This window comes from Rhipicephalus sanguineus, chromosome 10 (genome assembly GCF_013339695.2).
Source record: "Rhipicephalus sanguineus isolate Rsan-2018 chromosome 10, BIME_Rsan_1.4, whole genome shotgun sequence".
In the NCBI taxonomy this organism is placed as follows: domain Eukaryota; kingdom Metazoa; phylum Arthropoda; class Arachnida; order Ixodida; family Ixodidae; genus Rhipicephalus; species Rhipicephalus sanguineus.
Genome location: NC_051185.1, coordinates 98,224,917 through 98,251,367, shown reverse-complemented (window position 1 = coordinate 98,251,367; position 26,451 = coordinate 98,224,917). Strand labels below are relative to the sequence as shown.

At 47.6% G+C, this 26,451-nt stretch overlaps 1 long non-coding RNA gene across 1 annotated transcript; it reads left to right on the top strand.

The window, feature by feature from the left end:
- Positions 1-3,815: 3,815 nt before the first annotated feature.
- Positions 3,816-14,364, top strand: LOC119372226 (uncharacterized). Its single transcript, XR_007417705.1, has 5 exons — positions 3,816-3,966; positions 4,067-4,156; positions 4,215-4,255; positions 12,661-12,735; positions 14,270-14,364. It is a non-coding gene; the product is annotated as an uncharacterized LOC119372226 (long non-coding RNA).
- Positions 14,365-26,451: the final 12,087 nt, after the last annotated feature.

The following is a 26,451-nucleotide window of genomic DNA, read 5'->3' as shown; positions in this document are numbered from 1 at the left end:
CTTACAAAAGTGTTATAAATCAAAAGAGCCCAATGATGTGACATTCATTATTTTTTGCTATTATGGTGAACACAGCACTGTGCTTTTGAGATTCATGGGTGAGCCATCTGACGGACCATATATATTAAGTCTGTTGCGACACCTGTACTTACTTCTACGGTTGCATTACAAGCTGGGAATGAGTACAAACAAGGATCTGTCCTTCGGCACGGATACTTGAACTTTAGTGCTTGCCTACTGTTGCAAGATTTATTGTTTCAAATGTGTGATAATACATGTCATCTTGATAACTATCCCAACGGTACATCTTAAACATATAATTTTTGTGTGCCGGCGGCTCTCCTAAACAGCTTTGCAGTAAATTAGAGTCCCTTTTGTAGGATGCGTTCCGTAAAGCACTGACTGTTTATAGCTACAGCAAAGCAGGCTTTTCATAGCAATAACTGTACAATGTTGTACTGCTAGGTTTTCTTTAGAAAATAAAATTGGCCTGCTTATAACATAAGCACCCTTTGTGAACGAAGCAACATCAGTTATTCTCTAATAATGTAAGTTTACTTTGCAGTAAAATACTGTTTTTTCTTTTTCTAGCTTCTGCAGGCACTTCATCCACCTTTGCGGCAAAGTCTCGCCGGCCAAAAGAAATCATCAAGCGGCTTCAAGGGAGGGTGTGCAAGTACAAGAAGACTATTGAACGACTACGGAAACGGCAGGTGAAGACTCCCCGCACAACTGAAGAAGCGTTCGATGTTGTCAAACCTTTTGTCACTGATGAAATGTTTCAGCTCTTAAAAAGTCACGTTCAGCTGAGAGGAAAAAGCAGGGGTAAACGTTTTACTCGGTGGATGAAAAAATTTGCTTTGCAGTTGCATTTCTGTGGTGCAAGAGCGTATCGCTTTTTGTCATCGTTCCTAACACTGCCTAGTGAACGTTCCATAAGGAGATGGCTCTCAAATGTAAGAATGCTGCCGGGAATAATTCCAGGGATAGTTCAATCCATTGGGTTGTCGACTAAGTCGTGGAGCAAGCGCGACAGAGTGTGCGCTTTAATTTTTGATGAGATGATGCTTAAAAAAAATTTGGCTTATGATGTGACCCAAGATGTTGTGCAGGGCTTCACAGACAATGGTGTTGAGCGAACTTCAACAATCGCAGACCGGGCTATGGTGGTCCTGCTTTCTGGAATCTCTAAGAGATGGGTTCAGCCAGTAGCTTACACAGTAGCCCACGCCTCTGCATCATTTTCACACTTGCACAACCTATTAATGTCACTGATTAAGCAGTTGCAAGAAATCGGAATATCGATAAAAGCCTTAATATGTGACCAGGGAGCATCAAATGTGAGCTTGTCGAGGCAGCTGGGAGTATCTGTGGCAAAACCATTTTTCACTGTTGATGGAAACCGCATCTTTTTCATTTTCGATGTACCACATCTTGTGAAAACTACGCGGAACAACCTGCAGATGCACAAACTTCATATTGGACAGGAGGTTGTAGACTGGGCACACATTACCAAGTTGTATCATTCAACCCATGAGCTAAGGCTTCGATTGGCACCAAAATTAACGGAAAGACATATCTATCAGAAACCATTCAGCAATATGAAAGTGAAGCGGGCGACCCAGGTTCTTAGTGCATCCGTTTCCATTGCAATTACTGCACTTGTGTACGTTAAAGAACTGCCAGAATCTGCGCTGGCCACGGCCAATTTTTGTGACAGGATGGACATGCTGTTTGATGCTTTGAACAGTTCGAGTCCAAAAAAGAATGCTCAGAAGATGAGGTATGCAATTATTAAAGGGCAGTCTGAAGTGCTCGACTTCCTTGAGGCAGCTGCTCCATGGGTTGCTACTTGGAACTTTGAAGGCAGGCGGCAGCCACATACGATCACAGGGTGGCAGGTCACTATTAGAGCAATCCTGATGCTCTGGGAAGAGCTCTCGAATAAGTACAACTTCAGATTCCTCCTCACCAGGCGGCTACAACAGGACCCTTTAGAAAACATGTTTGGAAGCATTCGACAAAGGCAAGGATGCAACATGAACCCCACTGTTCCCCATTTTATAAGTGGTCTAAAGCACATTATGATCCAAAGAATTATGAAACTTTCAGATAAAGGAAACGTTGAGGAGGACAGACGTGTACTTCTTCAAGAGCTCTCGCCATTTTCATTCCACAAGCCATCGCTTGCAGATCATGTTCAGCCACCTTGCTCGGATGACTTCCCTCCACTTGAGGATATAAGTCTGCTTGCTTCACTGAACCAGTCGCATGCTGTCGATGATGCAGCATCTTACTACGTCGCAGGGTTTCTTATTAAGAAGTTTCTTGAAAAGTGCCCTGAGAATTGCCATTGTTCGGCATTTCTGAAGGATGATGAAAATGATTTGAGGCAGGAACACCAGTATTTTATGATGCTGAAAGCTTATCATGTACCTGGCAAGTTGTTTGGAAATTTGACTGTTCCGTCTGCCAGAGCGTTTGAAATGTTCCAGGAATTGGAATCTGCCTTTCTTTCCATTGTTGAAAGTGTGGTTCATTGCCATGGCATCTGCTCTATCTTGTCTGCTAAACTGTCATCCTCAAATTTCCACCTTTGTTCACTGGATTGCCATGCTAGGTTTCTGAAGATGTACTGTCGAATACGCTTGTGTTGGCATGTCAGATTTGTTAACCGCAACTTGGACAAAGTTCGCTTTCAGTCCTCAGTTTCTGGCTTGCAGCTTGACAAGTTTAAGTCTTAAACCAAAGGATGTGGGTTTTATGTGATATAAGTGTGAGGCTTAGAAAACCTCCTAGTGTGATGTTTGTGCGAGATGCATTGAAATTGCATGTTGCTTTGTGAAAAATGTGAAACTACTTAAAAAAAATGGGGGGCGGAATGATTTGTTTGCACTGTGCGCGATAGCTGCTTGTATACCTAATAAGAAAGGTTGGACTTCGAAAGCTTATTGTAGTCCTCTGTGATGCTAATGCTGTCTTCTGCACTTTTATTGTATTGTGGGAATTTTCTAAATATCGCCATCGCCTATTTATTCCTACTGTGCAATTTCTCAACACGTGGCAGCTGTCTTGCTTTGTGTAGTGCACCCATCTTTTGTACGTGCTTACCGAGAATGTGACTTGAAATAAAATGTTTCGTCTCTCCCAACGATTGTCATGTCTGCATAAACAATGGCATTGTGTGCTCGCCGCTCTGGCGGTGTGGCTTACACGAAGCTTCTTATGCATGCAAATAACGCGTAAAAAAAAAATATATATATATATATATATATATATATATGACCTCCGAGACAATCACACGAATAAAAGTGGTCTCGGGGGCCGTGTAATTTTACCTATAGCTAAATAATGGCCTCTGAGATCGGCATTTTTAATTATTTTTTTGCGACTTCCGATCTCTGAGGCGGCTGTTAGGATTCCCCACTTCCGTTTGGTGCGCTGCGAACCCAAATCAGCCCAATGGGAAAAAAAAATAAGGACATTCTGCCGTAAAGGGCACAAAACGAAGCTGAAAACTTAAGGTTTTTTTTGTCTTCTGGAGTAAAATAGTTTTAATTGAAGTAAAGACACTAGGCCAACGCTAAAAAAAAAAGAGTAAAGGTTTTTTTTTTTTTTTTTCGAGCCTGGTGGCACACTTGTCTCCGCCCCGTTATAAAGGGGACGCTCATAGCATCCATCCATCCATCCAGCCGCAGGGGCCTACGGGAGTGTCCTCTCTTAACCTTTCTATATTACTCTATGGTTCCGCTGCTTCCGCCAGCATGGGCCGCATGGCCGCATGTTGATACCATCACCATCGCGTTGGCCGACTTATCTGCTGTAGCGAATACGAAATTTCTTTCTTCTAAGGTAGCTTATTCATCAGAACTGCGCAGCATGTCAAGTGCGGGCAGAGGTGTCATTGCGCGGATGTGGAGAAATTTTCTGTCATCCATTACTACAAAAGCGAGTCCTCACAGCGAGGTTGGTCGCGATCATTTCGGCAACAGTATTTTGAAATAGCGGCCGGTAAGCTGTCTTTCTGTCCGTGGAAAGGTGCCACGGCTGAGCTACTACGTTTCAGATCCCAGCCGAGGAAAGCGAAAGCCGAGGCGCTGGTTCGAGCCGCGCACGAAGGACAACTTCAGCGCGGACATGCCCCCCGAGTGGGAAGGTGAGCCGACCTCGGCGTGCAGTCGGCACCTTGTCTTCATGTCGTTGTTTCTTTCTAGCTTGGCTGCGAGGTCGACGTTCCTCACCTCCAACTCAAGAGGTACTGTGGCGCCAGTGTTAATTTTTCGCTAGTCTCGTCCCTGAATTGACAAAGTAGTTCCACCCCACCGCAGAGGCGTGACATTCCCGCACAGCAATTTTTGAAAAGCCTTTGTGGAATGCGGATGAACAGATCGGGGTTCATACAGGTTTCCAAAGCAAAAATTCAAGAATATTCAAGGACTTTCCAGGACCTGTCGCATGTTTTTCAAGGACTCGAAGGGGCAAGCAAAGTTGGAATTTGGCAGGGTTCTGTTTGGTGTCGCAGAAGTCTGTTGCCAGACCTGGCCAGACCCACGACCTACTATACTCCTGACCTGCCCAGATGTCCCCTCTCCAGCGCCCACGTTCTAGTTCATACCTCCTGCCGCTAGGGATGTAACCTACGAGCGTTGTGGCGCTAGTCAGCACCTGTTCGCTGACGTCAGCTTTAACGCTCGTGTTGATGTTTCGCCAGCGGAAAGCGCTCATATCGTGTAATTATTATTCATAAATGCAAAATACTTCGGAAATAAAAATACGGAAAGTGAATTAGAACTTTTTTTGCATCTAAAAGGACACAGCCGTCCTAGACTATGCAAGTCTACGGCTTCTCACGTTAGTCAACCAGTGCGCAGTAAATACTTAACCGCACAGAATAGCTTACTTGACTCTCGGTCTAAATTTGTAGAAACAGTCACATAATGCCGGCAGTTCGTCACATAATACAGGCGTTCTTACTCCAGCGCCGTCCAAACGGTCGCAGAGTAGCAGACGAACAGGTTATAGGAAGCGCCACCTACGGCGAGCGGTTGAACGAGAGCGAGGACGCGCGCTCCATAGAGTTTCCTACAATACTTACTAGAGGGAACTCTGGCGCTAGTGTCTATGGGAGCTGCAACGCATGACGCTTCAGCCAGCATGGGAATGATGGGTAGTACACAAATTTGTCTAAACTTCGTTCTTTCGGCTTCGTTTGGCTCCGCGTCGGCTGCATCCGCTTTGTCGCAAAAACGAAGTTCAACAAAAGTCAGCTGTTTTACTTCACCACTTTAACTTTTATAGTCTCACCAAATCAAACCTGGTCACGAAGTTGACAACGGTCTATTCTTTTATCCGAAACGAACGCCAAAACACAGCAATAAACAAACCACAAGTACGTTTGAAGCCGCAAGCATGAAGACCAGGCAAATTTGTGTACTACCCATCATTCCCATGGTAGCTGAACGATCGCAGCGCCAGAGTCCCCTCTAGTTAATTTTACGAAACTCTATGGCGCGCTCCCATAGGACCCCCGATATCTGGGCAGGTCAGGAGTACAGTAGGTCGTGGCCAGACCAACGCCTCTTTGGCCAGACTCGGGGGTCAATGTTGCCAGACTGCCGCTAGATTTGGCGGCTAAATTTGCCCCTACAGTTTCAGCTTTCCCATAAAGTTCCTGTGTAAAGTTCCTGGTTACGTGCGCCGCAGTGACACGGGCACACCACGGACGCTGGCACGGACGCACGCCCGCCCGAAGGGGCAGGCGCGCGGGCTAAACAGCGCGTGGCCGCGATAGCGGCCAGTAGCGCGTGACGGAGACCCTGCCAACCGGCCATTGAGCGTTAGCGAAATGGCCGCACTCGCGAAGCGAGGGCGAAGCCACGATTAGGTTTCCGCGCCCGAAGGGCGCAGAGGGCTTTCACTGAGTAACAGGAAAATAATGTACTCCCGTTTGTGGGAAACCATCGATGTCTATAGCGTTGAAACGTCTCTCGAAGCCAGGCAAAGTGCCTGGCAGCGGATTACACCGCAACCTTACGGGAAAGCTGGAACTGCAGGGGCAAATACCCCCAAGTCTGGCAACAGACTTCTGCGACACCAAATAGAACCCTGCCAAGTTTTGAAAAATGACTAATTTATTGCACTTGAAATAAATCAATCGATACCACAATCATAACAAAAACATCTAGTCTTGATAACTTCTCTAGATCACAATACGCAGTGAATGCTTACAAAAGCGGTTGAGATTTCTTCGTATAGGCTTGAAGTTCCCCAATATATTCAAAACGTCCAGTGCAGTGTTTCAATTATATAAAGATAAATGTATATCACAATGGTGCTAATAATGACTAGCCTAGATCACTTTGCAAGTCCTAAACAGTACAAAAAAAACTCCACACTGAACTCTCCAGTATAAGCTTGGTGAAGTTCACCCGACATATTCAAAACATTCAGCATAATTTAATTTCACTTATACAAAGATAAATAAAGGTATGCACTTGACGTCGCCTGCGAGGAGCGCTAGTGGCGGGGTCGCCATTTTGCAGGCACCAAAAAACTTTCACGTTTCTTTTAAATGTAGTTTGGAAGGGAAACGTAGGAAGCCATCAGGAACACGCGAAGCATTGTGCTAGAGAGATTGGAAAGCTATGCAAGCACAGATTTCGCCTTCGCCGCAGGTCTGTCTGGCCGTGCCAGACCCGGCGACGGTGGCGACATCGCGAGAAGAAAGCATGACTGACGCTAAGTCACAAGTTTGGTTTATTCACTTAGCGCCGCACTTCAGCGCGTGCTGGACCTTCTTTCCTTGTAACGTGCTCATTCTGCTTAAGCTGAGCATTTGAGCAGTTACCTTGCGTTGATGCGTTGCTGGCGTTCTGCGCATCTGAGATGACATTTTGATGTCACCGCTGTGCACACACCATGTTAAATGCACGACTATGTTTTTGTGCGGTTTCTAACGCGGTCATTACTGCTGCACACAATTAGCTGTCATTTCCAATTCAGTGGAAGATCATATAGTAGCACGAAATCATTTTTCCTCTCTTCATTGAAGCCGCACCAAAAGTGCGGCGGCTTCCCCAGCGCACTTTTGGATATAAAAAATGCCGCCATGCTGGGCTGCACACGGGAGTGCAAAGGCTGACATCACAGCCTCGGCAGTGCATTTTTGGGCGTCACGCCTGTTAAGTGCAGCCCAGAGGGGAATATGGCGGCGCCCAGGGAGCCGTCTGTGAAAGTCCGGCGATGCCTCGGTGGCGAGCGGTGCGGAGGAGGGGTCGGCCACACCCACTTCTGAAATCACGCTGTCTCCGCGTGATTGGGACGGATGAAGAGAAACCTGCCGGCGCACAATCTCGTAGGCCATGCTCCACGCGCCGCAGTTTTCAACAAAAAAAATATCTAAGAACGTTGGTTTGTGTACAGTTGACACGTGCAGCGTGATCTCAAACACAAAGAAGTAACAACTGTGACATTTGCTAGTTCACACTCGCCCAGTGTATACCTGTGCGTTCTTTTCGAGCATCCTTCTTGTGTTTAAGCAGCGCGCTGAAAGTGTTGAGCTGTGACAGTTGTTCGTTCGCGCTCGTCCTGTGTGTTCTTTTCGTGCGTCCTTTGTGCTTGAGCGACACGCTGCAAGTATCAAGTTGCTTGCCGTTCTTCGTGTGACATTCTAATTTCTTGCTATTGCATTCACTGCTTCACCCTCGCTGTGGAACTGACTTTTTTTCCCGGTGCGGTTCGGCAAAACGGAACCATGTGCGCTCGCGCCGCATTACTGCTTCCGAAATGGGGACTTGTCAGGTCGACACAACGATCTACCACATTAAGGAGGTTGCAGTGTCAATATGAGAGAGCACTGCTCAGGAAATTCAAGGATTTTCAAGGACAGGAAAAAATTCAAGGACTTTCAAGGGCCTTAAACACACATTTTTCAAATTCCAACGGTTTTCAAGGATTTCAAGAACCTGTACGCACCCTGACAGAGCGAGCAAAGCATTCTGTGAATGAGTGTTTTCGTTCAGGAAAGCCAACTTGGCATATCTTCGTGAATATCCGGTCTATTAAGTTTTATGACGCTTCTCTTCAGCATTGTACTTGCATACATAGGGCCCTTTCGATCGTGATTGATTCATTGAATGCGCATGATGGTCGAGGGATCCGTAATGACTGGGCTTGGCCACGATTGAAAATGCCTTAAGTGAAATACGATAAAGTTTTAGAGAAGCAGTCTTGTTAGGACACAATTAGATGTCGTGACCACTATAGAAGACTGCTTTTTACAGTGTGCAGACTATGTAGAAAGGGACCCCTCCCCTAACTGCCCTCCACGTGGTTGTAAATTACTACATACGTGAAAGGCTTCACTTCATTTTTCATTCATTGATTCAGTTGTTCAACATCGGGGGAAAGGCCGGCAGCATACTGTAATTGTGGCCACTTAAAGATCTTAATACGTGCTCAATCATAACAAGGCGAAATTCGCTGAGGCAGTGCGACGGAGTGAGAGTGACTGTGTGTTGTTGGGTCCTAGATGTTTATGAATTTGATGCATTTACTCAAAAGTTCATTTTAGCTTCAATTGAATACGTCATATGCTATTTGAAGTATGATGTAAAATAAATGTCGAATTATTTTTGCGTATTACTATGCCGGCGCACAGCTATTACAACAATATATAAAAATTTTCACTGCGATTGATAACAATGTAGAAAACTATTACTTTGCCTATATGACGGAGCCTTAGAAGCCATTGTGGAAAAAAGAACCAGACACTGAACATCAAAGTGAAGAGAGATGCCAAAAAATTCAGGAGCCCCTCCCCTATTGTGGCTTTTCTTTCTTTCACATTGCGCAATGCTTCCTCCTAACTTAAGCGCGCAGTTTTATGGCAGCCAACGCTGTTTTTGGGCTGAGTCAGCGTGGTGTCTTTCATTTCCAGCATTCGTCAGCCTCTATGACGGCCCAATGAAACGACCATCACGCGATCATGGAAATGCGGGTTAGGAATTGAATTTTCTCAAAGTTAAAATTTTCCTGAAATGTGCAATTCCTGATATCAACCTGACGCATTATCTAGCAGATCGCTTAAAGTCCACCGACACGAAATATTTAAATGAAGCGGCCATAGCAAGTGTACTGCTTCCCAACTGTTTTTTTGCATTGTCGGTAGAACGCATTTGTATGCTTCAGTTAAGTTCACATTGGGCAAGCATGAGCGCTTGGCCTAGTCGTAAAGGCACTCGCTTTCGGGACCCAGGTTCATAGCCCAGCCACAGAAATAATAAATAAAATGAAATAAATGCTCTTTCTGTGGCTGGGGTTTGAACCCGGGTCCCCCGATCCGAAAGCGAGTGAAAATTTATTTCGTTTTATTTATTATTTCCTTGGTGCGCGTCAGCTGTGGGTCAGGAGGGTTTTTGGGTGAGTGTGTCACATGTTCTTTCCGTGGTCGTGGATTTTTTGGAACGCCACCAGCTTCACAGTTCAGTCAATACAATCTTCACTAGAAAAGAAAAATCTAAAGGAACAAATTGGAACTTGCTTTCCTCAGACTGCTTACAGGCGGCACATACACATAGTGAGGATAAGACGGTAGCCCTCTTATCCTCACTATGGGGCAGGCTTTCACTGTTGGTTAAAATTGAAGTTCACAAAAAATACTGCATTCTCCTTTCAGTTTAAACTGCAAATACTGAAGCCTATTCACATTGTTTCTTTGGTGTATTGTGATCAGAAGAATCTACATTTGCGCTGATTTTGTCCGCCTACCATTAGTGCAATTAAAACCGCCCGCCTCCGAGAGCAATGCCTCCTCTATTTTTTTCAATGTCAGTGCAAACGCTCGCTCCTCAATGGGAGCTGTTGGTCTGCCTTAGTTCAGAGAGCTTCCGTGGTGAGACGCCACATAAAGGGTACGGCTACTTGTGTCACACGTGCGTCTGAGCGCTCAATGCTGCTGTTGTGGTAGACACGCCGTCCCTCTCTTACATCATGCGTCTCTCAGATTTGTTCCTTCGTGCTCCTTCCTATGTGGCTCAATGTAAAACTGCCACCACCGCACAGCGCTCGTGGGGCACATATTAATGTCCTCCCATGCAGTAGCGTCGCAGTGACGTGTCCCCGTTGATAGCGCCACGAACGGAGGTGCGCCATATTACAACACCGAGTTTCTTTGTGAGCCAGCGTGACACCCAACGTAGTAATCACGAGGGATGCAAGACTCCGCTCCATGGATAAAAACACAACTAAACAAAAAATTAACTCCTCTGACTTCCTTTGTGAGGCACCACTTGAAGGGTACTCTCCCCCATGAACGCAAAGCAGGCGCGAACACTAGCCGACTGGGGAAAGTAGGAAAGGACCAGAAGAGAGGGTGGTCAACAGCCGGATTAGGCTCATCTGGCTGGCATTGAAAAAAATATAGGAGGCGCTGCCGAGAGTGACCTTATAACGTAACCTTGGCATGCCCGCGCTGCCCAACAGCCGGCGCTGCTGTGCACAGGAGCAAGGGGCTCTAGCGAAGCACAGCCCGGCAAAAACGGAACTTGCGTTGTTCTGAAGGGTGTTGTCAAGTTCTTTTTATTGCGATAGCAATTATATGGACAGTCTCGGCTGGTTTTTGCCGCCGCCGTCATGCACCGTATATGTATAAGTATGTATATATATATATATAAAAGTCCCAAAGAAAAATAATTCGGAAAAATGCTTCTGAAGCGCGCAATCGAACCAGCGACCTCTCTCTCCGCAGCGCGTGGCGCTAACCACTACGCCACAGAGCGCAGATTCTTCAGGTAGCTAACGGCGAGCGTTATATGCACACCCTTTACCGCTAACAGGACTCGGAGACGGCAGGCGCTTATAAGCGTTTCTTCATTACCAGCAAGATGGCGCGAGGAGCGCAACGAGCGCATTTAAATGTGGTCGGCCAGCTCGCTCGCTTCTAATATTTGTGCAGGGAGAACCTGCACAAATATAGAACCTGATGCGCCAGCTGTGTGACATCACTGATCCTCGCTTATGCGCAGCACGGCTCTTGAGGAGGCACGCGAAACTGGCTCGGCTAGGCCAGCGTAGCCACAAAAATAATATATTACCAGCCTTCTAAGGTCCTTCATGCACGGTGATCACTCTAGGTGATCACCAACTTCAGCCACACAGTGCTCCGTGCTGACTGAGTACAGCTCTTCATTTCTGGATTCCTTGGTATTAGCTACTTATACAACGTGTTGACCTAAGCTATCAACTTAATAAGAACCAGACATACTATCATTTCTGTAAAAATATCTCGGGTCCATCGTGTAGCGCACCTTGAAGACAACGGCAGCGGGATGAAAACAGACGTAACCCGTAACGTTGAAGCCCAAACGAAGTGGCATCATTTCTGTCACTATATTGAAAGCTTTAGAAATGTGCCGTATAAAATCTGACACGAGTGGCTGGTGCTTCAAGAGAAAAAAAAATGAAGAAAAGGTGGTTACCGGGGGTGACCACCGTGCCGGAAAGAGTTAAAGGACCCGACACCGAATTTGGAAACTCGAGATGCTTGTGTTGTTTGATAGTCCTGCATGCGGGGGCACTTCTGACCGATTATGAGTGGCGAGCGTTGCATTTAAGATATTTTTATTTGCTTTTAAATAAGCCTGAATGCTCATCTGAAATTTGAACTCCTATCAACATAACCATTAGTATGACGTAGACGTAGGCCCTTTGTGACGTTGCAGAGGTAAAGCAAGTGTTGTCGACGTCACAGACAGAAAAAATCACACCATCTCCCGCTAAAGGGGACGTGAGGCGATGCGAAGCAGCGCTTCGGCATGTAGAGCCCGCGTTTCAGAGGGGGAGTGGAGAGGGGAGAGGGGAAAGGGGAGAGGGTAGGGGAAATGGGAAGTGGAGAAGGGGATGGGAGAGAGGAGGGAAGAGAGGGAAAGGGGAGTGGAGAGGGAGAGGAGGTGTGTGGAGAGGGCTTGCGCATGCGCAGTAAGGGTGGTCACGCCACACACCACCACCACCGGATTGAACTCCGCTATAAGATGCTTCACATCTAATATGTGTGGTGCACTGTGGTATATTGCGAAGCATGTTTGCTCTTTGCTCCTCCGACCTACTCCTTCTTCGGTACGTGTCAGCAGGCAGCATGAGCTCTCCGTGTGTGTGTTCTCCAACTGGCAGTTCAACAAGCGCGTGGCTGACGTCACCCAGTACTGAGCGCACGTCATCACGCGTGCCCCGAGGCGCGACCGCCGCGGCGCGGCGCTAGTTTCTTATCCTCTTCCGGTGCACATTTTGAACCTACACTAAAAATGACCATAATTAACGCTGCTAGCATTAATTAGTCATCACGTTGGAAGATTTACAGTGTCATTGCGTGATTACAAGACATGGACCTACTTATTACAACATAAATGTCACAAACGAAAAATCGGCTGTCAGGGGCCCTTTAAGGAGATGGGGGATAATTAAGTGGGTTATTCCTGTTGATACTTTGCGCTAAACAAAGGGGGACAGAGGTCTTGTTCGGTGCCTTTTTGTTTAGCACAAGGTATCAAGGTGAGTCGATTCCAACTAGGCCATATTGCAGTGATTATTTCTGTTACCTGCTTTGTTAAGCCAACAGCTTCACTAGTATGCACTGACCAGAGCCTTCCTTCTTATTATTTGCAGGAAATTTCCCACAATGAAGCCATTAAGAAATTAAAGCAACAAAGAGCAGCACTTGCTGAAAGGAATGCAATAGAGGTGATCCCTTTTTTAACACCAGTCCTGTTGTATGTGTTTCGTCTTCGTCGTTTGTGCTTTCTAAGTTTTCCCTTTTCTACTTACAAAAATTTAGACAATACTTTCATTGTGCATAAATGTCTGTAATTATTACATGAGTAGGCTAGTCGAGTGCATGCTGTGTTCTGAGGAGCCTTATTTTGGTTCAACTATGAAACAGGACAGCTTTTTCTGTGGCTGTTCACGACCTGTGTAGGCAGTCAGTGGCTATCATACAGCGGTGTGACACAAGTGGTTCATCACTGAGGGTCATTGTAAATGCAAAAGCATTTGGAAGTGCATAGTATTACCCGAGGTGGTGTAGATGCCGATTCACTGAATGCTCTCGTGAAATAAGTGAAGATAAACTGCGCAAGAAAGCACAGCCACGAAAAGCAAGCACACAGCACAAGCACTGACTTCCAACTGAATTTTTATTGACATGAAAATGTCATATAAATATCTGCGGGAAGAGTTACAAAAAAAGAACAGGAAAAAGATACGCTGACACGAAAACAGCAAAAAACATTAACAATCACAATGGCCTTCTGCGCAAACCCCCGCATTCTAAGAAACAGAGCTCCCTGTCAGACAGTGCAACCGATGGTTTGCTTACGCACCTGCTCCTTTCTCACACCATCTGAGCTGCCTCACTGATTATGCGCGCTTGCTCATCCCTCATCATGTCGACATCTGTGGTCCCCTGAAACTGCAGAGTGTACCCACAGGTGCTCACATGCAGTGCCAGGAAGCCTTCTTTACTATTAGAAAGTACGTTATTGGCATGCTCATGTAAGAACTTTATTGGGCATATGCCCATGAGCACGTGTGGGTGCACTCCGCAGTTTAGGGGACCACAGATGTCGACATGACGAGGGATGAGCAAGCGCGCATAATCAGTGAGGCAGCTCAGATGGTGTGAGAAAGGAGCAGGTGCGTAAGCAAACCATCGGTTGCACTGTCTGACAGGGAGCTCTGTTTCTTAGAATGCGGGGGTTTGCGCAGAAAGCCACCGTGGTTGTTAATGCTTTTTGCTGTTTTCGTGTCAGCGCATCTTTTTCCTCTTCTTCCTTTTTTTTTTTGTAACTCTTCCTGCAGATACTTACGTGACGCTTTCATGTCAATAAAAATTCAGTTGGAAGTCACCGCTTGTGCTGTTTGTTTGCTTTTCGTGGCCGTGCTTTTTTTGCACTGTTTATCTTCAGTATGAATAACAAACTAGCCCAGTCAGCTACATTACTTGAAATAAGAGGACAACGAAAGGAGCCGAGTAAGGACACATAGCATATGCTGTTATTGCAGACAGGCAGCAGGTTATTTTAAAACAGGTGCCCTATGCTAAAAGAGCACATTTCTTGTGTCCTTTCATTGCAAGTGTAGAGGTTTTCAGTGACCCTGAGTTATTATTATTCCTTCAAACTTGTTGCCTCTGTTCTGAGCAATATTTTTGACTGTGTAGAAATGCAAAGCAGAACTGTGCCAGAGGGCTCACTCAAGCATTGTGTTTGCACTGCAGGAACACAAAAGGAGAGGTGCTGACCATCCACAGTTACCCAGTGAGTATCAATGGCTGGCATTAAGCAATTGATGACAACAGAGGTTTACACGTGCAAATCGATAACATTATAACCACAAGGGGGTGCATATTGTCACAGGGTCGTGACGGTGATGAAGGCAGCAGTCAAGGTGAAACTCTTTCGGACTTGTTTGGGGCAGCGCTAAAGAACACACGGACAAAGACACATAGTAGACGCCACGGGCGCTGACTTACAACTGAACTTTATTGCCTTTGCCAGTGCATTTATATGTGCCATAATCGCTCGTTGTGACAGCCACGTTTCCCAGAACTAACAAGCAGCGATAAACACCAATCTTAACAATCTGTTTAGCCTATAGCAGAGGAATTTCACATGGAGCACGCGTGCAAGAAAAAAAAAAACCAAAAACAAAACAACAAACAACATAGTAAAATAACAACTGGCGGACGCTTCGCGTGTAAAAGCATAAAACGATGAAAGATTACATGACAACAAAAGGGAAGTGCAAGTGAGAACCACGCTTAAATAAAACCTTTGAGATAATCAATCTCAGCGTCAGACAAAACGATTGAAGGCCTGCTAACGCAGTTGTCACCTGCCTTATGTATGAAAAAGGCTTCCATGATTTCGCGCTCAGTTTTATCTTTCGCTTTCTTGAGGAACTGTGTACGTTGAAAATCAGGGGTACAACCACAGCGTTTGCAGTGCTCACCCAGGAATCCTCCAGTTTGATTGCGCACGTTCAAATTATGCTCCCTAGCTCTCTCGTTAAAACATCGGCTGGTCTGACCGATGTAGCGGCGACCACAACTCAGGGGAATGCTGTAGACGACATTAAAAACGCACATTGTAAACTTGTTCCGGTGTTGCGTGACGCAAACACGTCGCTTCTTACTGTTAGTCAAGGCACACAACTTTGAGAGTTTGCATGGAGCGGAAAAAACAACCTGGACGTTGTGTTTCCTTGCTATTCGTTTAATGTTGTGCGACACTTGGTGTATATATGGGATGACCTTAACCGGCATGTCCGCTTTGTTAGGCTTGTCGTTTGCTTTCGAACGTTTAATATTTTGCAGGAGGGACTCACAAACGGCACTGATAAGTTCTGGGGGTAACCCGCACGCTTTAGTCTCAGAACTTGGGCACAAAAACTTTCGGAAAGAGCATGACTGCAAGTCTTATTGAGGGCCGAGTTCAAGCAGTTCTTTGCGATACCGCGCTTGACAAGCTTCGAGTGAGCGCTACTGTGCGGTAGTAAGGCTTTTTTCGATCTTGGGTTGTATAACCAACAGATATGATGAACAGAAAAACGCAACCTAACATCCAAAAACTGAAGCTCATTGTTTACAGGCCTTTCGAAAGTAAACTTAAGACCTTGCCCTTCATTCTGGATACACCTGACAACATTACTAATCACTGCATCAAGGTCAGAAACATCTTTCAAAAGGACCAAAAAATCGTCAACATACCTATAGATGCTTACAATGCGCGGGTCTTGCAACTTTGCTTGGATGCGACTTCCAACAACGGACAGAAAAATATCGCACAAGACTGGAGCGACCGCCGAACCTATACAGATTCCTTGTTTCTGTACGTAGAATTCGTTGTTGAACTCGACCACGGTAGAACCCAAATACAGTTCCAACAATGCTAAAATTGTTCACAATTAACACCAGTGGCACTTGAAAATGCGAGCTCACCATGATCCTCGATCCTCTCGCGAATAGCCACGAGCAATTCCTTATGCGGCACAGAATAGTAGAGATCTTCTATGTCACTTGAAAACCCGTTGAAATTGCCACAGTTCAAACCTTGTAAAAGTTGGACGACATCAGATGACTTCCTAATGACGAACGGGTCGTCTTTCACCAGTACTTGTAGCTGCGTTTGTAGGTAGCCGCTAACCAGCCGCTGCCAAGCGCTTTTTCGGAAACAATGGCTCGAAACGGGGCTTCAGGTTTGTGCGTTTTTACCGTGAAAAATATTTCCAGGACTGCCTTCTCTTCTTTCTTCGCTCGTCCTCTGATGCTCTGAAGGTTGAGATCATCGAGGGCTTGGAGTGCGAGGCGTTTCTGTTTCCGAGGATGGAACGAAACCTGCTTGAAATTTTTCCTTATTGCCGACAAGGCCTTCTCCTGAAAGAGAGCGTTCGGCATTATGACGAATCCTCCTTCTTTGTCGGCCTCTAGAAGGCTAAGCTGACGCTCATTTAAGGCCCTTGAAACCTTATTTAGGGGCTTTTTCATCGAATTCTGCGAGTTGTTGCATCGTTGGAGACATTGAACACTTTCTTTCGATTGTTCACCGCAACGATCAGCGACCTGTCGGACCATAGCCAGCAAACCCGGCCGCTGTACATGAGGCATGTGGCTAAATTTAGGGCCCTTTTCCAGAACGGCCCTGACATCCTCGCGAATAACAGCGTCACCGAGTACAGTTAGGGTGCTTTCCTTTACGAGGATTCCTTTTCCGGGACGGAAAGCTCGACAAGGCGCGATGCCACAAGAACTCAACAGAGACGGCAACCTGCTTCTTAAGTTGATCAAGTCGCCTAGACTCCTTTAGAGGATCTTGTCCGTTTAGCACAAGAACTCTAACCAGTCTTGAAACATTCTCACTTGCCTCCAATATTCAGACTTTAGTATCTTGCAAATACACTTGCAGTGACCCCCCACGATGGCTGAACGACGCCAAATAACATCCTGAATTTCTGAGGGACTTGCTTGTGCTTGATGCAGAGGGACACAATTCTGGATTGACACGTCGTAACGGCGATCAGGTTGGCACACACAATAGCTGGATCCGAGCGGAAGAGACTTGATAGGACAGGGGCCCATTGTATAAGAAATATGTTCTAGGAAAACTTTGGTTTGGGCTGAGCTGGTTCATCGTACAGAACACCGGACAGAAACAAGGAATCTGTATAGGTTCGGCGGTCGCTCCAGTCTTGTGCGATATTTTTTTCTGTCCGTTGTGGAAGTCGCATCCAAGCAAAGTTGCAAGACCCGCGCATTGTAAGCATCTATAGGTACGTGACGATTTTTTGGTCCTTTTGAAAGATGTTTCTGACCTTGATGCAGTGATTAGTAATGTTGTCAGTGTATTCCAGAATGAAGGGCAGGTCTTAAGTTTACTTTCGAAAGGCCTGTAAACAATGAGCTTCAGTTTTTGGATGTTAGGTTGCGTTTTCTGTCATCATATCTGTTGGTTATACAACCCAAGATCGAAAAAAGCCTTACTACCGCACAGTAGCGCTCACTCGAAGCTTGTCAAGCGCGGTATCGCAAAGAACTGCTTGAACTCGGCCCTCAATAAGACTTGCAGTCATGCTCTTTCCGAAAGTTTTTGTGCCCAAGTTCTGAGACTAAAGCGTGCGGGTTACCCCCAGAACTTATCAGTGCCGTTTGTGAGTCCCTCCTGCAAAATATTAAACGTTCGAAAGCAAACGACAAGCCTAACAAAGCGGACATGCCGGTTAAGGTCATCCCATATATACACCAAGTGTCGCACAACATTAAACGAATAGCAAGGAAACACACCGTCCAGGTTGTTTTTTCCGCTCCATGCAAACTCCTCAAAGTTGTGTGCCTTGACTAACAGTAAGAAGCGACGTGTTTGCGTCACGCAACACCGGAACAAGTTTACAATGTGCGTTTTTAATGTCGTCTACAGCATTCCCCTGAGTTGTGGTCGCCGCTACATCGGTCAGACCGGCCGATGTTTTAACGAGAGAGCTAGGGAGCATAATTTGAACGTGCGCAATCAAACTGGAGGATTCCTGGGTGAGCACTGCAAACGCTGTGGTTGTACCCCTGATTTTCAACGTACACAGTTCCTCAAGAAAGCGAAAGATAAAACTGAGCGCGAAATCATGGAAGCCTTTTTCATACATAAGGCAGGTGACAACTGCGTTAGCAGGCCTTCAATCGTTTTGTCTGACGCTGAGATTGATTATCTCAAAGGTTTTATTTAAGCGTGGTTCTCACTTGCACTTCCCTTTTGTTGTCATGTAATCTTTCATCGTTTTATGCTTTTACACGCGAAGCGTCCGCCAGTTGTTATTTTACTATGTTGTTGTTGTTTTGTTTTTGTTTTTGGTTTTTTTTTTTCTTGCACGCATGCTCCATGTGAAATTCCTCTGCTATAGCTAAACAGATTGTTAAGATTGGTGTTATCGCTGCTTGTTAGTTCTGGGAAACGTGGCTGTCACAACGAGCGATTATGGCACATATAAATGCACTGGCAAAGGCAATAAGTTCAGTTGTAAGTCAGCGCCCGTGGCGTCTACTATGTGTCTTTGTCCGTGTGTTCTTTAGCGCTGCCCCAAACAAGTCCGACGATGAACCAGCTCGCCCAAACTAAAGTTTTGCTTGAAACTCTTATTTGGACGAACTTGTGGCCGAGAAATGAAACTCGAACTGATAGCGGCGAACAGGACGTCGGCCGTCGATAAACTGAACCGTGGCAAGGCACGCCGGCAATTTATACATGCAGCATCGAACATTCGAGCCTTATCGCTAGTGGCCGCGTTAGTTCCGGAATAATCTTAGCTGTTCGCGTTTGCACGCTCAAGCCTATAAGAAGATTCTAACATACCCTTGAAGGTTCCCCAGACATTAGGGCGCTGCTTGTGCAAGGCAGCGGCTACGCATGCAACGGACTTGTTAGATTAAAATAATAAAAGAAGCACGCGGCATTGCCCCCCTCTGAAAAAGCATCGTCCCGGTGCATGTAACAAAATGTGGAAGGGGACAAAAAAGGCTACACAAATAAACTACAATGATAAAGGGAAAAAAAAAGCAGAGTCCTAAGGTTTGCTAACACGTATAAAACGGCTTAAGGCGCACGACATGGACGACTTCAGGTCGTGCACGGCGCCGTTGAGAGTTCGTAATGTCGTCCGGGATGACTATGTAGTCTAGAGTGCCGAGACGTCGAAGCACCTTGTATGGCCCGAAGTATCGCCGAAGAAGCTTCTCGCTAAGTCGGCGTATCGGCGTCCAGACCCACACGCAGTCACTGGGTTGGTATTCCATGTGGTGTCGTCAAAGATTATAGTGACGGCTGTCGACTCTCTGCTGGTTCTTGATGCGCAGGCGAGTGAGCTGTCGGGCTTCTTCGATGCGTTGCAAATAAGCGGCGACGTCGATATTGTCTTTGTTGGTGGCTCTTGTCAGCATTGCATCAAGCATCGTAGCCCAGCTACAATGCTCGACCTTGATCTCTGTCGGTGATAAGTACTTCTGGGGCGCCATGACGAAGGATGATGTTCTCAACGAAGAACTTGGCTACCTCGGTGGCACTGCCTTTGCGCAGAGCCCTTGTTTCAGCATAGCGGGTGAGGTAGTCGGTGGCTACGACAATCCATTTATTTCCGGAAGTCGACGATGGGAACGGCCCCATTAGGTCCATCCTGATTTGCTGGAATGGTAGGCGAGGTGGTTCGATCGGCTGAAGAAGGCCTGCTGGTCTTGTCGGCGGTGTCTTGCATCGCTGACAGTCTCGGCATGTCCTTACGTAACGAGCGACGTCGGAGGCAAAGCACGGCCAATAGTACTTTTCCGTTATTCTTGCGAGCATGCGGGAAACACCGAGGTGTCCAGCCGTCAACTCATCGTGTAGGGCCTGGAGGGCTTCTGGTCGTAATGCTGAGGGCACCATGAGAAGGTAGTTGGCTCGAAGTGGCGAGAAGTTCTTCTTCAGAAGAATGCCATCTCGCAAGAAAAACGGCGCCAGTCCTCGCTTGAATACCTTCGGAACAACGGCTGTCCTGCCCTCGAGGTATTCCACAAGGCCGCTGAGTTCCGGGTCGCCTTGCTGTCGTTCGGCGAAGTCATCGGCGCTTATTCTTCCAGGAAGTAGTCATCATCCTGTTCTTCCTGCGGCGGAGGAAGACCAGGATGAAGAGAGGCCAGTTTTGAAGACAGGCCAGTTGCAGTGGTAGGGATCGAGAGCCAACGAGTGCTCCAGGGAGGAACATGGCTCAGAAGTGGTTGTGTCACCGCGAATGCTCTTCTGCCGCTCTTGGTCATGTGTAGTAAAGGTCTTGGCAAGCTCGCGACACTCTTCAGCAGGTCTGGCTGTGGCAGAAATAGGTGCACCCTCAGATCGATCCGGCTTGTATGGAAGGATTGTGTCGATTGTGTGCAGCGGGTGCCTTTCATACATAAAAAAAAGGGGGAAGAACTAGTAGTGCTCTGAGGGGCGGTATTGTAGGCGTAGGTGACGAAGGGCAGAATGGCATCCCAATTGGTGTGATCAGTGGCGTAGGTAGGTCCACTGTTAAAGGGAACACTCGAAGGAGCAACTTTCATTTTGTTGGACCCCTAACGGCCAGTGGATGCGGAAAGATTGTTCGTGCACATTGCTAGTCTATCATAAGGGTTTGGAACTGTCAACCACCAGTAGTTTATGCAAATTTAAGCCACTATGCTTCTGTAGGAGAACGATATCAGGACATACCCAAAACGCAAGCGTTCCCTTTAACAGTGGACCCATCTGTACATGGAGAGCATCTCGCCAAGCGTTCGGTTAAAGCGTTCGGTGAGGCCATTCGTCTGCGGGTGGTAAGCAGTAGTTTTGCGGTAAACAACGTTGCACTCTTTGAGAATGGCTTCGTCGACTTCCGACAAGAAGACATGGCCTCGATCAGTGAGCAGCTCCTGGGGTGGACCGTGCGCAGCATGAATCGGTGGAGCAGGAAGGAGGCAACATCGCACGCTGTAGCCGCTGGGAGGGCGGCAGTTTCAGCGTATCGCGTGAGGTGGTCAACAGTGATGATGGCCCTGCGGTTACCAGCCGACAGTAGAGGAAGTGGCCCATACAAATCGATGCCGACGCGCCCAAATGGGTAGTCAGGGCAAGGTAGAGGTTGCAGACCTGCCGGCTACAGGTACGTTGAAGTTTTGCGGCACTGACAATAAATGCAGGAGTGAACGAACTTCTGCACGTAGCGGTACATCCCTCGCCAAAAGTACTGTTGGCGAATGCGGTGGTAAGTTCCGGTTACCCCAGAGTGTGCACACTGCGGATCAAAGTGGAACGACTCGCATATGTCAGAACGCAGACTGCGGGGTATTACTAACAGCCACTGGTGGCCATCACCGTTGTTATTGTGTCGGTGGAGGAGGTCGTAGCGAATGGCAAAATGGTGGGCTTGGTAACGCAACGCGCAAGTGGATAGTGTTGCCGATGGATCAGTCAGCAAGTCTATCAGTGAGGCAATCCATTGATCCTTGCGTTGTTCGGTAGCGATGGTGTGAATTGTCGATGGAAGAAACGGCAAGGTGAGACAATGAGCTGTGGGCATTGTCGTCAGGCAAGGCAGAGCGTGACAGGGTGTCGGCATCAGCATGCTGGCATCCGTTGCGGTACAGCACGCGGATGTTGTGGTCTTGCAGGCAAAGTGCCCAATGGGTGAGATGACAACCAGTGACGACAACTAGCATAGTGCATGATGGTCGGTGACATCAAATGGGCGACCACACAAATAAGGTCGGAACTTCGTAAGGGCCCAAATGATTGCCAGGCATTCTTTTTCCGTGACGGTGTAATTGTCTCGGCTTTAGTAAGCGTACGACTTGCATATTGCCACGACATATTCCGGGAACCCAGGTTTGCGCTGGCGCAAGGACAGCGCCGAGGCCAAACACCGCTGGCGTCTGTGTGTACCTTTGTAGAGGGCGTAAGGTCGTAGTGGCGTAGTATCGAAAGAGACGTCAACAAACGACGGAGCTTTGCGAAAGCGTCGTAGCACTCTGACGGACCACGAATTTTTAGGGGCCCGTTGCTGCCATCAGTTGGCGATATGATAGTCGCGAAGTTTCGTATGAAGGCCGAAAGTAGGAGCATGGTCCTACAAAACTGCGCAGTTCTCTGACGGACGTAGTTTTGGGGAACTCTGTCCACGGCCCCGAAGCTTGGCTGGATCGGGGAGAATTCCGTCCTTGGGACACGACGTATCCTAGTATTGTCAGCTACCGTGTTGCAAATCAGCACTTCTTTAAATTCAGTGTAGCCCGGCGTTGCTGAAATGCGTCAAAACATGCCGCAAGCGTTGAAGATGCGTGGAGAAGTCCGGGGCGGAAAACGACGACGTCGTCGAGGTAGCACAGGCACATGTGTTATTCAGGTTGCGCAGATGGTATCCATCATGCGCTCAAAGGCGTGGGTGCGTTACACAGCCCAAACGGCATGACTTGGCTTTGTACAAGCCGTCGGGCGTGACAAAACGCTGTCTTCGGCTCGAGCTTCATCAGCCATGGGGACTTGCCAGTACTCTGAGTGCAATTCATATGAGGAAAAGAATTTTGCTCCTTGCAGCTGTCAATGGCATCGTCTATTCGAGGTATGGGATAACGTCATTATGGGTAATCTTATCGAGTTCATTTGTAGTCCACACAGAACTGCACAGAGCGTCCTTCTTCGCAACGAGAACGACAGGAGACGCCACGGGCTTGCTTGAGGGGCGAATAACATCGCGCAAAGCATGCCTTCGATTTGATTGTTAATTACACAGACGCTCTGCTGGAGATATGCGATATGGACGTTGCCGCAGTGGTGGTTGGGCGCCAAGTGTCGATGCGATGCGTGACAGCGGACGTGTGGCCGAGGGAAGTTTGCGCGACATTGAATGAAGAACAAAATTCTTCCAACAGGCACAGAAGCTGGGAACGCTCGACTGACGTAAGGGTGTCAGCAGTTGAAGAACCAAGTACATCAGCGGGTGACAAATCAGCTGCGGGAAACAGCACTGAGCGTACGGGGAAGCTGGCGCAGTGCGTGCCACCCGGTGCGTCCATAACTTGTGCATCTTCGAGGGCTTGCGCTCTGCCGACACATTCCCCTCGCACCAACCTAACAATGTACGGGGATGGGTTCGTAACAAAAATATTGGGTGTCGCCCCGAGCGACTGCACGGTCGCAAATGGCACCAGCAAGCCTTTCCTGGGGAAAATGGTGGTCAGATGGAGGACCTCCACCTGATTGTGAAGATGTTTATTGGCGGGCAACTCGGCGATGATGCACGACAGCGACAGTCAAGGCGGGGGCCAACTCTTGGCACAAGTTGTGTTCTCTCCGAAAGGAGCCAAAGAGGGCGACCCTCTAGAAGGTGCTGGAGAGGACGACCCACTGTAGAGTTCCCAGGCTTCGCTACATGTCACAATTATGATTGATATTAGCGTACTGTTCAGCCTTTTTTTGTGTCTCACATATGTTACCTGAGCGTTGCCCCATATAATGTAAATTGAGTTACATAAAGTGACGTGAAGAGTCAACGACAAAGCTTGGACCTAAGGTCCATAATGTGTACGTTGAAGTCACCAACTAGTATAAGGGTTTGTGCTTGTAGGTGTTTTATATTGTTTCGTCACAATTATGATTGTTGTTTGTCTATTGTAAACCTTTTTTTTTTTTATTCACATACGCACATATGTTTCGATTATTGCAACAGTTTTCTAACCACCATGACAGCGGACGGTGAGCATCGACGACAAAGCTAGATCCTTAGGTTCATAATGTCTAGGTGTTTTATATTGTTCTGTCACAATTATGATTGATATTAGTCTATTGTTAAACCATTTTAGGGGATTTATACGGTGCTGTGCCGTGAGCACGGACGCCACACAACGGACAAGCCTAGACCCTAAGGTGCTTCGCCCCTAAAAAACAGCACACTGAATTAAATGCACACCATGCCTGCACCAGAACACGCAGCACAGTCGCAGCGAAAGGTGGAGGACGGCCTTTCCAGAATCCGTTGCAAACTCTCTTGGGGCAACTACTACAGTACAGTTGCAAGGTACCCCGCTCCCCATAAATAAATTGTGGCATTATTCATCATTCTGCGGAGAAGTGAGGTACCCGATACAACATCTGTAAGGCATGAGCACTTTGTTGATGCTGTCGCAGATGATGAAGTATGTGGGGATCGAGAGCATCCTCCTACCTGGCGCCTCGTTCCCCAGCTGCCGCGCGCGTGCCGGCCGCGTAGCCCGGGCGCACTTAGGCACCGGCAATCGCCAAGATGGCGGGTCAGGGCGCCTCTTTGTCTGGGCAAGCGTCGGCTCCGTCCCGCGCTGGCATGTCCATGGCACCGCTACGCTGGCGTGCTGCGCGGGCCTACGTCACAACGCAGCGCCATTCACCACTTGGGCCGCTGTGACATCCTCCTCTCCTACGAGCTAAGATGCGCCCGACGATTCGCTCACGGCGGGAGATGCTCTCAGGCCTTGACGAGAGGTTGACGCGCTGCTCTAGCAGGCGGCTTCTCGTTCGTGTGCTCGACTGCTGCCCTTTGTGTGATAGTCGTAGCGCCGTAGGCAAGCTACTTGCCGGTCTTGCGGAGTTCCCTATACGGCCTGCTAGCCCGTGAGTGTCGCACTGTGCTGCATCTTGGGTTAATAAACCCGTTGTTGTTGTTACCCGCCTCGTGCGTGGTTTCTGCGCCGTGCTCGGAAGGGGGAAAACGACGAACCCTTGGCCGCAGCGTCGTCGGCGTCGTCGCACGCAGCGGCAGTGGAGAACGTCGCGTCCCTACACGGTCGCGCTCGTAGGTAAGCCTAGTGCAAACCTATCTCCACAAGTATTATGGCTGAGCCTTTTTTTAAATGGGTGGGAAGCTTTAAACCCCTCACTCGTCGCACAATTTGCATAGTGTGACTCCTGCTGTTATCTTACTGTTTCTACCACGCCATATTACATCTGTTGAAGTGATCCCTTGCCTAGGTTCTTTTTGCGAAGGAGTTTCCTGCATCTGTGTGGCTCTGTGGTAGAATATTCGACTGCCTCACAGCAAGAGCAGGAATGCGATAAGTACACGCCGTAATGTTGCATGAACTAGGGCTAGCAGCTTTTTGCTCCGATCTCACTTAACTCTACAAAACGCTGGTGTGGCAATATGGCCACTCCCGGGAGAGAAGCGGTTTGTCGGTCAGTTTGTTGTATCAGTGGCCCGAGCGCGAAGCAGTGAGATCACAGCGCTCACAGCGCGTAGAAGGTATACGAGCCGTTCGCTGGGGGATGTCTGCCGAAGCAGCGCGCGTGCCAGCACTCTCGATTGCGCCCTTATAGTCAACGTTCACAGTTGCTGCTCAGGTTATGCAGTCCCTCTCCCAGACATTCGTTCCTGCTCCTTAGTCCAGCAAATGACGGGCAGGGCGTTTCCTTCTTCTTGAGGAGCAATCGACGGCAGGCCTTGCACGCGGGTTGATGTTATTCCGTGTGACGGAGATGGCCAGCTTGTTTCATCTCTGCTTTAGCCATGTTCCTTGCCAACGCTTGCGAGCATTTACTCGCGGGTAGAACATACAATGCGCGTAGCGATGTTATCGATTTACAGTTTATACGGAACATGACGGCGACGGTGAAAACCTGTCCTGAGTGTCCATGCAATTGCTAACGCAATAAAAAAATATACAAAAAACTGTCGAAGCGGGCTCGCCTTTTTCCTGGAAAGCTGCATTGTCTCCGCTGTAAAGAGTGCGTCCGTTGGAAGAATCATATAATCCGGCGCCTTTTCCATTGGTTTCGTTCTCGCCTTCAATACCCTTCTTACAGGGGACATCTCCTTGCCACTTATTTCTTCGTAAAGCACGCGTACAATGTCAACACTAAGCGTTGAACCTATCATGATTTCGCGCTTGTCGAGTATACAGTCTGTTATTTCTGCATGCGCGGTCGCAAATGCACAAAATGCAGTGAAATCAGTTAATCGCGCATGATGGTCGTGCGAGAAAAGAGTGGGTGGGCGGCTGCATAGCAAAGCAGTATGGGAGACAATTCACAACTGTTATTTCTCGTATATGGACCAGTCGAGAGTTTCCTCTTTCCTTTTTTTCTTTCCTTTTTGTTTCCTTTTTTTTTCGTTCCATACTTACAGTGTTGTTTCCCTCTTGTTATTATAATTTGTACTTCCCATGCCCCTCCTGCTTGGGCCCTTACCTGGGTCTGCAGTATGTCATAAATAAAATAAATAAATGTACCCTGATGATGTCACGCGAATCACTGTTCTGGCATCACGAAGTGCACCAAAAGACAAGAAACGCCGAGAGTAACGCGCTCGTTGTTTTTGTTTTTTGTTGTATTTTCAGAGGCTGTTAGGGGCCCTTTATAAAAACAGGGCGTGCAAACACGGACACAGGAGAGTAGTCAAGACACC